This window comes from Danio rerio, chromosome 15 (genome assembly GCF_052040795.2).
Source record: "Danio rerio strain M-AB ecotype USA chromosome 15, GRCz13ab, whole genome shotgun sequence".
Lineage (NCBI taxonomy): Eukaryota > Metazoa > Chordata > Actinopteri > Cypriniformes > Danionidae > Danio > Danio rerio.
This window is the reverse complement of record NC_141035.1, coordinates 37,692,501-37,706,017: the sequence shown is the minus strand read 5'-3', so window position 1 is coordinate 37,706,017 and position 13,517 is coordinate 37,692,501. Positions and strand designations below refer to the sequence as shown.

At 32.8% G+C, this 13,517-nt stretch overlaps 1 protein-coding gene across 2 annotated transcripts in view; it reads left to right on the top strand.

The window, feature by feature from the left end:
* Positions 1-8,259: 8,259 nt before the first annotated feature.
* gabbr1a (gamma-aminobutyric acid (GABA) B receptor, 1a) overlaps positions 8,260-13,517 on the top strand; it is a 162,952-nt gene continuing 157,694 nt past the window's right edge. For both annotated transcript variants that reach the window (XM_087284439.1, XM_087284438.1), the window contains exon 1: positions 8,260-8,528. The gene's annotated coding sequence lies outside the window, so the exon portion shown is untranslated. The remainder of the gene's footprint in view (positions 8,529-13,517) is intronic.

The window sequence follows — 13,517 nt, the reverse complement described above, 5'->3', positions numbered from 1 at the left end:
GAAGTGGCTTATATGAAAGGCAAAGGCCTCGACTACTATTTTACCAAAATAAGAAATTGAAAATACCAAAATTGATTTTTAATAATTTAATTAGGACAGCAAGGTCTGACTTTGCTTAGACAAAATCTTTGTCACTTAACAGAAGTAATGTACAGTATAGAATATAAAGTCATGCTGCAGTGGAAAAAGAATGAATATTGTGTTTGTCTCCCATAAGCTTGGAGGACTGCATCAATACATCTCTACAGTGACTCTAATAACTTTTTAATAAAGTCATCTGGAATGGCAAAGAAAGCTTTCCTGCAGGACTCCCAGAGCTCATCAAGATTCTTTGGATTCATTTTCAATGCCTCCTCCTCCTCCATCTTACCCCAGACTTGCTCAATAATGTTCATGTCTGGTGACTGGGCTGGCCAATCCTGGAGCACTCTGACCCTCTTCGCTTTCAGGAACTTTGATGTGGAGGCTGAAGTATGAGGAGCACTATCCTGCTGAAGAATTTGCCCTCTCCAGTGGTTTGTATTGTAATGGGCAGCACAAATGTCTTGGTGCCTCAGGCTGTTGATGTTGCCATCCACTCTACAGATCTCTCCGCACCCCCATATTGAATGCAACCCAAACCATGATCTTTACTTCACCAAACTTGACTGATATCTATGAGCCTTTTGGGTCCATGCAGGTTCCAATAGGTCTTCTGCAGTATTTGTGATGATTGGGATGCAGTTTAACAGATGATTCTGCCACTTTTCCAAATGATCAACTAGAAGTCAAGTTATTATGTGTTGCTCTTACAACTGGGATCAACAACAAGACTTTTGTCAGGTAGCGTAGTCTAGGAAAAGAGGTACCACAATAATCCCCTGTATGTAAAAAATGCGTGTTTATCTACACTCGTACACAGGATTTTCACACCACATGATTGTTTTATTTGTATTTTATTGTTAAACAAACAGATACACAAATTACAGGAGACAAATCATCTATAAAAATACAATAAAACATAAGGTCAAACATAACGTACAGGTCAAACAACTATAGACCATTTCAATGTAGCAGTGTCACTGGCACATAAACATTTCCTGCTTGTTTATTTAAATAATTTAATCATATCTTAATGTTAAAATGGCTGCCGTAATGTTTATTATTAATACTTGAACCTTTTTGGATTCTTGAAAGCTATGGAAATTCAAAATCTAACAATAGTATCTGGATGCAGCCTTTATTATGCAAGCTGAGACTGCATCACTCAGCGATGCAATGTCTGACACAATGCACTCAAATAGAGCTAGTGACGTCACTGTGACAGGTAGGGTTAGGGGTGGGGTTAGGTGAGCCCATTAAAAAGCATTGGATGCAGCCCAGATTGCACTGCACCAGGTCTGCAGCCAGACCCCTCTCAAATCTAATACATTAGTACTATTGTTATTGTTTACATTCCTCAAAATGGTCTGTAGCCAAAGGTGCGTGCGTGTGTGTGTGTGTGTGTGTATCTACTGCTTGTACTGTGAAACATCATGGGCTCTTTATGATAATTTGGATGCTGTGTTGCTTTAATTAGTATTAGTCATTCCAAATAAAATGAATCAAATGTGTTCGTGTGTGTGCGCGCTCATGTGTGTGTGCCCATGTGTGAATCAATCTGTGTGTATGGGTGGAAAAGTATAATTAGAGCAACGTACAGTAACTACAACATGAATAATCATTGGCGGTAATAACATTAAATAAAATATGTAAAAAACATTGGAGATTAGGGAATGAGGGAGATGTAATGTTGATAATGGTATTATTATGAGTTTAGAATTATGAATTCTAATTATAAAACATAATTTAAAACACTAAACAAAAATTATCCTGTCATCCTGACTGATCTTTAAAAAAAAAAATCAATGTGAAAATCCATTGACCTGCACCTCTTGTGTTATCCAGGTGCTGTAAATTAGATTGAGAGAGTGTCTGTCAGCACAATGAATAAAACCGCCACCATCCTAACGCGCTTAGATCTGCAGGGGCAGAGAAGGCGAGCACTTTCTCCCCCGATATGAAAGTTAAGCTCCAGCAGATGACTGAAATAAGACACTTTGACGCTAATTTATTCCCTCTGAAGTCATCCGCACACTCTTTCTCCGGCAACTTCTACCATCCTGTCAGATTTTACACAGCAGCTGCTACCTTTCCTGAGCTGTTTAGATGCTCCAAGAAGGAGACGAAAGAGATGAATACATTCTGCGTGGTGTTTTTTTCCTTTTCCTGAGGTTTTTAAACGTGAATAATATACCAAAAAAAGTATTGTTTTTGGCAGTGTTTACTTATTAACTTTCAGTAGCTGCAAATACGGTCAAATTTAATGAATTATTTTGGTCACACTTTACAGTTTGATTAGATTTGTTCGCTTTAATTCATGCATATACTAACAGGAACTAATAATTTTTGTACAGCATTATTAATCATAGATTAACATTTACTAATGCATTACTAAAATCTAAATTCATGCTTGTTAACATTAAATTTGCACTGTGAGTTAACATGAACTAACATTAAACAACTCTGTTAACAAAGATGAATAAATACTGTGTAAGAAATGTATTGCTCTTTGTTTGTTCATGTTAGTAAATACATTAACAGACTATTACAACCTTATTGTAACCTTAAAGTCAAGCTGCTTCTGCTGTTTTGACGATTTTTGTGAATTTAATAACTTGGCCGTGTCGTGTTTCATTTATAAAAGCAAGAAAACGTGTAGTGTAGGGAACATAACCTTCTTATGATCATTTCACAAGTTTTGACGCGTATTAGAGCTCTTCACTTGATCACGACACAAGAGTCCATCCAATTCTGTGTATCTTTATTTATTTTTACATCAGAGATCCACAATTTTGTCACAATTCACTCAAATTAAACTAGTTTTTTCCATTTTGATGAATTCTGACTTTACAGTGCTCTCCAGCACCTGCACATCACACTAACAAAGGTGTGTCCTAAACATGCATAAAACAGCATTCTACACATGCGCAGTAGAAAAAACTATTAAAAGTATATGACTTACAAATCAACAAGAATTATGATAATTACCTTGAACAATAAACTATGAAATGTGGCTCTTACATGTAGGATTGACTTTAATTTTGACCTCAAAATTGCTTTGTAAAGTTCATTAATAATTACAAAGAAACTGCCAGCAACACACTGAATTAAACATGACATTTTGAAGTTGAAAGACTGAAATAGTAGTTCTTGTAAGAACACACTGCAATAATCTTTATTTTTGGTCCTGTCAAGTGATTAATCATGAATAATTGCATCCAAAATAAAAATATATGTTCAAAATGTGTTAATGTGTATATTTTAAGTATAAATATCTGCATGGCTATGTTGTATTAAATACTACAATAAGTAATTTGCGATAATTTACAATAAGTATTGCGATTTGAGTACAGTTTGAAGGTGGTTTAAATAGCTCTATTTGATCATTTTCTGGGGAGTTTAACAATATTCAGGAATGGAAATTGAATAATCACAATGCAAAAAAAGAAGCTTTTATTTACAATGTCTTGTTTTCTAGTCAAAGTATCTCAAATTCATCAATCAAGTGAAAATATCGTTTTGTTTTCACCTTCAGAAGAAATCAAGTCAAGGTCAAAAGTGTTCCCGTAAAGCAAGAAAAATGATCTGATTAAAAAAAATATAAAACTTTTTTTGTTGCATAAATCGTATAAATTATGAATAATTAACTACAATTAATCTTTGTTAACATAATTTTTTGTGCTCAAATGTTTTAAACGGTCTTGAAATGCTCAATAACAGGCCTTATAAACACATTCAAAGGATAAAAGTTCACACTTATGGTTGAACTTAGCAACGAATCTACAAATCACATGTTCTGGTCAACTATAACTCAGACTCAACATTTTATATCTTGCATATATATATATATATATATATATATATATATATATATATATATATATATATATAGTTCAGTTTCATTGAAACTTATTGGCTGATAGCAGTGCAACATTCTGCAATATCAGAACTCCTAAAGCCTCTTCACGCTTTGTATTACTCCACTCACAGTGACAGCACATGAATAAACTCACTACAGTTTCACAAATATTGCAGCTGTTGAACAACATAATGTAATTTTGAGGCTTTTTAGGTGATAATGTAGTTGTTTAGATTGCAACTATGCAGTTTATTTATAAAGATACTGAATATTTTAAATATTTATAATTTTGGCGATACAACGACATACACAAGATGTCAACAGAGACCGCATAATAAGCCCTTAGAGGAGAAAAACGAGGAGAAAAAGGAGAAAAAAGAGGAGTAATTTCTTTACTTATTGGTTGGCCATTTGTTTCTAATGCGTCTCCTGTTTTTTTTTTCTGCAGACTAGTTCAGTAAACAGAAAGAAGAAATGCCCGCATGTGTTTAGCAATTTTCCTTATGAAAACAAAACAGTGGTCTGATAGTGTTTGTGCTGCTTTAGCTTTTTCAGGGATAATTATTGTGATATCCCGATTCCGGATTGCAACAGAGAAATACTGGGAAATCTTTGTAGACTGATGGCATTTCATGCCGTTCAGCCCTATAATCTTAAAATGTGAGCAAAATCACCTGTTTGTCATCATTTTAGTCATTACTCTAGAGAATCATTCAAACACTAGCTCTAAAGTGACGTGTGTGAATTAGCAACGGTTTCTGCTGTTCTTACTTCAGCTGCAGATCTGAATGAATGGCAAAAGAAAGTAGTTCCTCTTACAAAAGGGTTTTTAGACTCTGTGTTTGATTTTCTTTTTTATAGACACGACTGTGCCGTCGAACTGTTGTATAAACACAATATCACACTTATAGCGGTGCGATATGGCTGTATAATAGCTCTGGTGGAGTACGCCTCCCACCGATATACAGCCATATCACACTGCTGCTCATGTGATATTACTCATATATACAGTATATTGTGCTGCACAATATCATTTTTGCATCAATATCGCAATGTGCACATCGACTGTGTTAAAATATTATATATTATATGTAAAAATGAACTTATTCTTATACAATTTTGTATTTTATGTTCAGTATGTGTGTATTTATACATATAAATATCTAAAAATACACACACATTTATTATGTATGTATATATGTATAATCTGATTTATTTATAAGGTTATTTATTTATTTTTACCGAAAATATGAGTTTGTTATTTGTTACATAGTGAATATTTATGCATTTTATTCTCAAGAGATTATTCACATAATATTTGCACATTTAAAATGTGTATAAAGAGAATTAATTGCATGAAACTGTTTAAAACCAGCCTCCAAGTTACTTAAAACTAGGTGGGTCATTATTATAATGGTGGCATTTTCGAGGCTACTTGACATTTTGAGTTCAGTCGAGACGTTTGCTTAATTAGCTTGTCTTCATTCTGCTAAAACCTCATTTTTTACAGTACGTTGCCTTGAAAATAGACTCTTCGAAAGGATTCATCTCTTCTCAATTATTAAAGAGCAAAGTATAAATAGAAGGCTGCACCCATAATGAATGGCTGGGGGGAAGAAAAGACAAACCTGGAGGAGGGGGAAAATGTCTAATTTATGTCTGGCTGTGGGTAAATGTGTTTGTGCATAAATATTATTTGTTTAAAAGGTTTTACGTAGTAAGAAATCTTTTTATATTAATACTTATAGATTTAAATAAAAGAAAAATGCTGATTTTTTTTGCAATTTATAATATATAAACAGAAAATAAAATGATATGAAAATAATGTATTTATATAAAATATAATGCACGTAATTGTGAAGATGTTATTTTTTATTAACTATAATCATATGCTTTTTTAGTTACTGCAAAACTGTTGTATTAAAATAATTATAAGAATAAAAAATATATATATTTATAGAAAAATATATTTCTTAATAATTTGTCACATAATTGTGTTGACAGGTCTTTTTCATATGCATTTTGTTTTTCCATATAAACACTCACCGGCCACTTCATTAGGTACACCTTACTAGTACCGGGTTGGAGCCTCTTTTGCCTTCAGAACTGTCTTAATTCTTTGTGGCATAGATTCACAAAGGTACTGGAAATATTCCTCAAAGAGTTTTGCCCATATTAACATGAATGCATCCATCAGCTGCTCTAGATTTTTCGGCTTCACATCCATGATGCGAATCTCCCCTTCCACCACATCCCAAAGGTGCTCTATTGGATTGAGATCTGGTGACTGTGGAGGCCATTTGAGTACAGTGAACTCATTGTCATGTTCATGAACCAGTCTGAGATGATTCACACTTTATGACATGGTGCCTTATCCTGCTGGAAGTAGCCATTAGAAGATCAGGTAGGGTGTAGCGTTGACACTATGCCCAATTGTTACTAATGGGCTCAAAATGTGCCAAGGAAATATCCCCACACCATTACACCACCAGCAGCAGCCTGAACTGTTAATACAAGACAGGATGGATCCATGCTTTCATGTTGATGATGCCAAATTCTGACCCTACCATCCGAATGTTGCAGCAAAAATCGAGACTCAGAAAATCAGACCAGGCGATGTTTCTCCAATCTTCTATTGTCAAATTTTGGTGAGCCTGTGTGAATTGTAGCCTCAGTTTCCTGTTCTTAGATGACAGTAGTGGCATCCGGTGTGGTTTTCTGCTGCTTTAGCCCATCTTCTTCAAGGTTGGCCATGCTGTGCGTTCACAGATGCTCTTTTGCATACCTCGGTTGTAACGAGTGGTTATTTAAGTTGCTATTGCCATTCTATAAGCTTGAACCAGTCTGGCCTTCTCCTCTGACATCTGGCATCAACAAGGCATTTGTGCCCACAGAACTGCCACTCACTTGATTTTTCCTCTTTTTCAGACCATTCTCTGTAAAACCTAGAGAAAATCCCAGTAGATTAGCAGTTTCTGAAATACTCAGACCAGCCCGTCTGGCACCAACAACCATGTCACATTCAAAGTCACTTAAATCACCTTTCTTCCACGATCTGATGCTCAGTTTGAACTGCTGCAGATCATCGTCAACATGCCTAAATGCGTTTAGTTGCTGGCATGTGATTGGCTGATAAAAATATGCGCTAACGAGCAATTGGAGGTGTACCTTATAAAGTGGCCGGTGAGTGTAATTGTATAGTGGAATCTCTAAATGATGAAAAATTGTAATCAAAATCTTGGAATTTTTTTATTCAAATTCCAATAACTAATGCAAAACAATTAATAAAAAACTATGTATAAATAATACATTGAAATAAAATATAAATTTAACATTACAAATATTTTATATACACATATTGTATATATATATATATATATATATATATATATATATATATATAATGTATGTATATGTGTATGTATATGTATGTATATGTATATATATATGTATAAGTATGTATATGTATATGTATATGTATATATGTATATATATATATATATATATATATATATATATATATATATATATATATATATATATATATATATATATATGTGTGTGTGTGTGTGTGTGTATATATGTATATGTATATGTATATATATATATATATATATATATATATATATATGTATGTATGTATATATATATATATATGTATGTATGTATGTATATATATATATATATATATATATATATATATATATATATATATATATATATATATATATATATATATATATGTATGTATATACATATCTGTGTATCTATGTATCTCTCTTTCTCTCTCTCTCTCTCTCTCTCTCTCTCTCTCTCTCTCTCTCTCTCTCTCTCTCTCTATATATATATATATATATATATATATATATATGTATATATATATACACATACAGAGAGATACGTATACATGTGTATAAATAAATAAATAAATATATATATATATATATATAGAGAGAGAGAGAGAGAGAGAAAGAGAGATACATAGATACACAGATAGATAGAGAGATAGAGATAGATAGTGATTAACATAAACTTTTTATATGAGTACTACAGAAATAAATATAATTTTATTGTGTAAACTCTAGTTATTTATTTAAATGAGCATAACATCAACGTAACAAAACACAATTCAATAGATAATAATTAAAATAAATAATTAATAATAAAATACAGTAAATTATTAGAGAAAGCGAAACTTTTGACCATGAAGTATTTAAACAGTTGATCTTGTAGATGCCCAGCCGATGACTCGTGAGGCAAGGATGAAGTGACGTATGCTGCGCTCCCCCGTTACGTCACAAGTAAGTGAGATTGAGGAGGGAGTGGAAAAAAAAGAAGGAAGGAAGGAGGAAGGATGAGCGCAATGTAGATAATATTTCTTCCATGTAGCCCGTGATTTTACACCTGCGATGATCTAATGCCAAGCAATACACCGCCGAATTCCCTTCAAAAGCCATACAGCAGCTCGCCACCGTGATGCACAGATTTGCACTATCAGAAACGACATCGGCGGATATTATTTTGAAACTCTGACTGAACGCTGATTTTCTTCGGGTCGGTCCTGCTGGAGCTGCACCGGGCCTTTGCTGTGAGTAAAACACTTTTCACTTCATTCCCGCGTTCGTTTCGGTTTGCTTATTCGTTGGGATGTGCTTTATTTGACAGCTGCTTTATTTGACATCGGGGTTTTGTCTCACGGAACCGCCTGCTTTGCGCGGGACAGAAAACTTCACAAACAGACTAACTACTAACGTTACAGTATACGCCGACGACGCAAGCAGCCATGTTAATTTGGAAAGTTGAAGGAAGCATCCAGCAGACTACATATATTTTTAGAGCAGATTATACAACAGAGCGTTATTGTGAATGAAGCGTCGGTGCTGCGTCTTTACGCTGTCCGTGGTGCTGAAAATGTGTCCACGAACGGGACCGTAAAATTAGCAAAACAATTGAATATTCGTGACGCTGTCGTGAGATATTTTATTGTGTGATATCTACAATATTAGACCGCTTCACAGTTTGCATAATTAGGAAACTCTGAACATATTTGTGCAACAGAATAAAATGTCAGATATGATCATAAAATGGCTATTATTATTGTTCAATACTATTAGCTAAATGCTTCATTAATTAAATATTAAATATATTTAGAAGAAATGCAAAAACACTTAAAAACTTGAGCATAAATGAGTTCATTCCTATAAATAATAACCTTTATTTAACCAGGTAAGTCAATTGAGAACCAATGACGATCTGGCCAAGAGGCAACATAACAAGCAGATATAAAACAGCAGGGAGACAATACAAAAACAGTTCCACAGATGCAGATAATAACATATAAAAGCAAGGAAAAACTAAAGACAAGCATGGTGATCTTATACTATGAACTGGATTGAATTTTTAAAGCATGATAGTCGAATGAAAGTGTGGAGCTTTAAGGTCTGCTGCAGATTATTCCAAGCATCAGCAGCAGAAAACTGAAAAGAGTAGCGACCAAATGAAGTGCGAATTAATAAAAAATATAGAGCGCAGATGTCGACATGTTTTAGTGTTAAGAAGTGACTAAATATAGTGGAGTTTTCCCAATAGGAGTTTTGTAAATGAATGTAAACCAAGGAATTTGTCAATGTTATTGAAGAGGCCAGATTAATGAAGAATACGGTTGACAGTGATGAGTATTACTGCACAGCAAAATCAACAGTGTCAATTCAACTCTGAGAGTTCATTTTAACATTTTACCGGTGTATATGTATAATCCACACTGGCCAGAGTTAAATTAACATTTTTAAAAGTGTTAACAGTTTAACACTGGCCCAAGAGTTACAAATTTCTTTCTTGTTTTATCAGTAATTATTCATATAATATTCATGTATTTGAGAGTGTTTTCATGTATGATCTATTTACATGGTATGGCACTCTTTCTGTAAATTTGAAATCTAAATTTTTTATATTATGAGAACTGCTATGAGACTAATAGGATCTAAAACTTTTACTAGTAATCAAACACTTCATGAGCAATTAACTCTGAATGAAGTGAAAAGAATTTTAAATAACCCCTCTCTTGTACTTTTCCCATTTTACAATCTTTTACCTTCTGGTAGAAGATACAGAACCTTCTGCTGCAAGTGGAGCAGACTTAAGAACTCTTTTATCCCTGTGTCAATCAGACTGTTGAACACTAATCGGTAGTGTATATAATTATCTTGCATGTTTGCTTATTTTTAATTGTTATTTTGGCAGAACTTGCTGAAGTGCTGTGTGAGTCCACAGAAAATTTCCTCTTGAGGGACAATAAAGTATACAAACAAACATACTTTATAAATGCAATACATACTATGCTAGTCATACATAGGGCCAGACGGAATGTGCGGACGTCTTTTGCTAATCTGCAGGATTCTGTGTGCGCTGATTCTGTGTGGGTCTAGTCATGCATTATAAAACATTTAAACTTAATTATTGTTGGTTCAGAGCTAATTAGTGACATAATAAACCAATAGAAAATTTTTCACCAATTTTAAAACTTTTCACATTTGAGTTTTAATAAAAAAACTAAATTCCCTGCATGTTGATATGTAAAAACATGTAAAGCATTAGCCCCTGTAGTCATACAGAAATGTTTTGTTTTCAATAAGTAATTAAAACACTGCCTAGAACAGAGGAAAATCATAAAAACATAAGCATTCACATTTGGTCCATATGCATTTTGAATGTTACAATGTTTAATGTTTATGAAAGCATCACCTGAAAGCATCACAATGCACATTTAACAGCACTTTAACACGTTTTCAACCACATAGTAAACATTTTCACCTTATACGAGAAAAGTTTTACTGAATTAATTTTTTTACAGAACACTGGCAGCTCATCTTTCGGATATTTTTAAAATATTGTGAACTAAGGAGAACAGAAGCACCTCGCACTTGTCATTCACAGCAATGTAGTATCAGTTAATTTTGTCTTGACTCCTCCTCATGGATAGAATATGGTTGATGGTTTTTCTTGAGCTGCTCATCAATGCTGAAACACGACTGCAAAGGGAAAAACAAAAACAAGTTACTCTTTCCATTTAATTCTTTAAAAACATTTATAGGTTAAAAACGTATTTAACGTGAGACGTGTAACCCTAAACAGTAAACTACACTTCTCAATCGTATGTGATCATTTTCACTTTATTTCGAACTTCAGGGCAAATGTTTGATTAAGAATGTAAAATAATAAATAGTAAATAAAATATAAAACACTTTTCAAAAACTAAGGATTAAAAGTCCAACATAAAATATTGCTGCATCCACATTAAGCAGTTTAGTATTGTACTCATGAATTCTGCAAAAGTATTAATGTAAATATGTATTATGTGACACCACTATATAAATGATAGAGCATGATGAAAGAAAAATTGGATGTTTTGTTTTGTATATACGATATATATTGTCATATTGCATAACCATAGAATGTGGTAATGATTTAAATTAGAGTTTAATTAACTCAAGTATATTTGTGTGTGTGTGTGTGTGTGTGTGTGTGTGTGTGTGTGTGTGTATATATATATATATATATATATATATATATATATATATATATATATATATATATATACATATATATATTATACCTTATGTCACGTTTTGCAACCGCAGAGGCACTTATTTTCACCCAGCGAATGGTGGACAAAGATAAACCAGTAAAAACAGCATAGATAATAATCCCTCTCCCAGTCTGTGGTAACGTAAATAGCGCAGCAGTAACAAAACGAATTGCTGCATGGTAAATAACGTGAAGGAGAAAGACATAAGCTGATCTGTAAATTAAATCCTCCATAATCCATTATTTCTATTAATGTTAATTTGACCAAATGCTGCTTTAAAAATAAAAATATCTACATATTTTACATGTTTTTAAATCCTTAAATGATCTGGCACCACTTTAGTTGTCAGATCTCCTACATGTAAATAATCCTGGTAGGTCACTGATCGGTTTATTCTTTCTGTACCAAGGTTCCAGTGTAAGCGAAGTGGGGATCAGGCTTTTGATGTTATCACCCCAAAACTCTGCAAGGGGCTTTCACCCCACATTTGACACTCTCCAACTCGATCTGTTTTTAAAAAGCTTCTGAAACTATTTGAACCTTTTTAATGTTGAGGGGTTTGCCTTATGTTTGAATTGTTAAGTATGTGATGCATGGGCTTATTTTAATTAGTATTGATTGTGTTCAGCGCTTTGGGCAATGTTGTGTTGTAAAATATATATATATATATATATATATATATATATATATATATATATATATATATATATATATATATATATATACTTATATATATAAATAAGTAAATACATGGGTTTTTTGGTCATAATTCTGAATAAAATCTGTTTTGAAGAGATTTTATGAAAAGTCTCTCGTAATGATCTTATGTACAGTTGGACTTTTATTATCTTAATTTAAGTTGAATCTCTTTAAAAATGCATTTTAAATTCAATTCATCCTCTTTTTCAGCATGTTACCTTGTATACTTCATCACTGTTTATATAACGTTTATACATGTTTTGCCAGGCATGGTTTGAGAGACCCAACCCTCCCTGTCAAAGGTCCAGAATTTGTCTCATACCATAACCTTCCATAATAAATAGTGAAAATAATCCATTGAAGAAGGCTTTAACACCAAGCGGAATCCTGTGTTGGCTATTGAGTTTGCGTGAATGAGGAAAGTTGAATGTGCAGGCCAGTTTACTATTTAAATGAATGATATTTTAATGAGACATACGGCAAGTTTTTAATTAAAAACTTTAACAGACTACAGTTTTTTTTTTCTAATGATATATTATGTAATTCATTTATATATGATGTAAATGATAATTGTTGTAAATCTTTAGAAAATGTTTTTGGTACATCAAAAAAAAAAAAAAATGGTTTTGATGACCATCCATCATCCACAGCTAATCCAGCTAAAAATAGTGCTTAAAATGTCACTAAAATGCAACCTATTCAAACCTCATAATTAAATAGAAAATGAGGCGAATAGCTGCTAAAAGCTCCACTTTTTAAGAAAAAAGAAGCACCCCTTTCACTAGGCTGGCTATGAGTAGGGCCAGACGGAATCTGCGGATGGTTTTTGCTATTTCTGCAGAGAATTTTGGTAAAAGTCTGCAGATTTCTGTGGAATTATTTTGAGAGTATTATTACTAAAACCTTAATATATGAAATTAAAAATAATATCTTTATTAACTTTTGTTTAATGTTTTAAATGCAAATCCAATTAGATTAACATTTTCTGGTAAATAAAGCAATTTTGTCATATAATATATACAGTAAAAGACAGAAAATATTACTGTACAAACTGCATTGTACATAAATCAGATGAACATTTTCACATTAGTCAACAATATTACTGAAATTAGTTAAAAAACTGAATGAATATAGATTTACACACATTTACTCAAGTAAATAAACAGAATAATGATGGGCTAAAAATCTGTGTAAATCTGCGTGCGCAGAATCCAGGTGGGCCTAGCTATGAGTCTGTATGTCATAACAAAACTAATATCTAACATTAATAAATGTATATGCTATAAATGATAA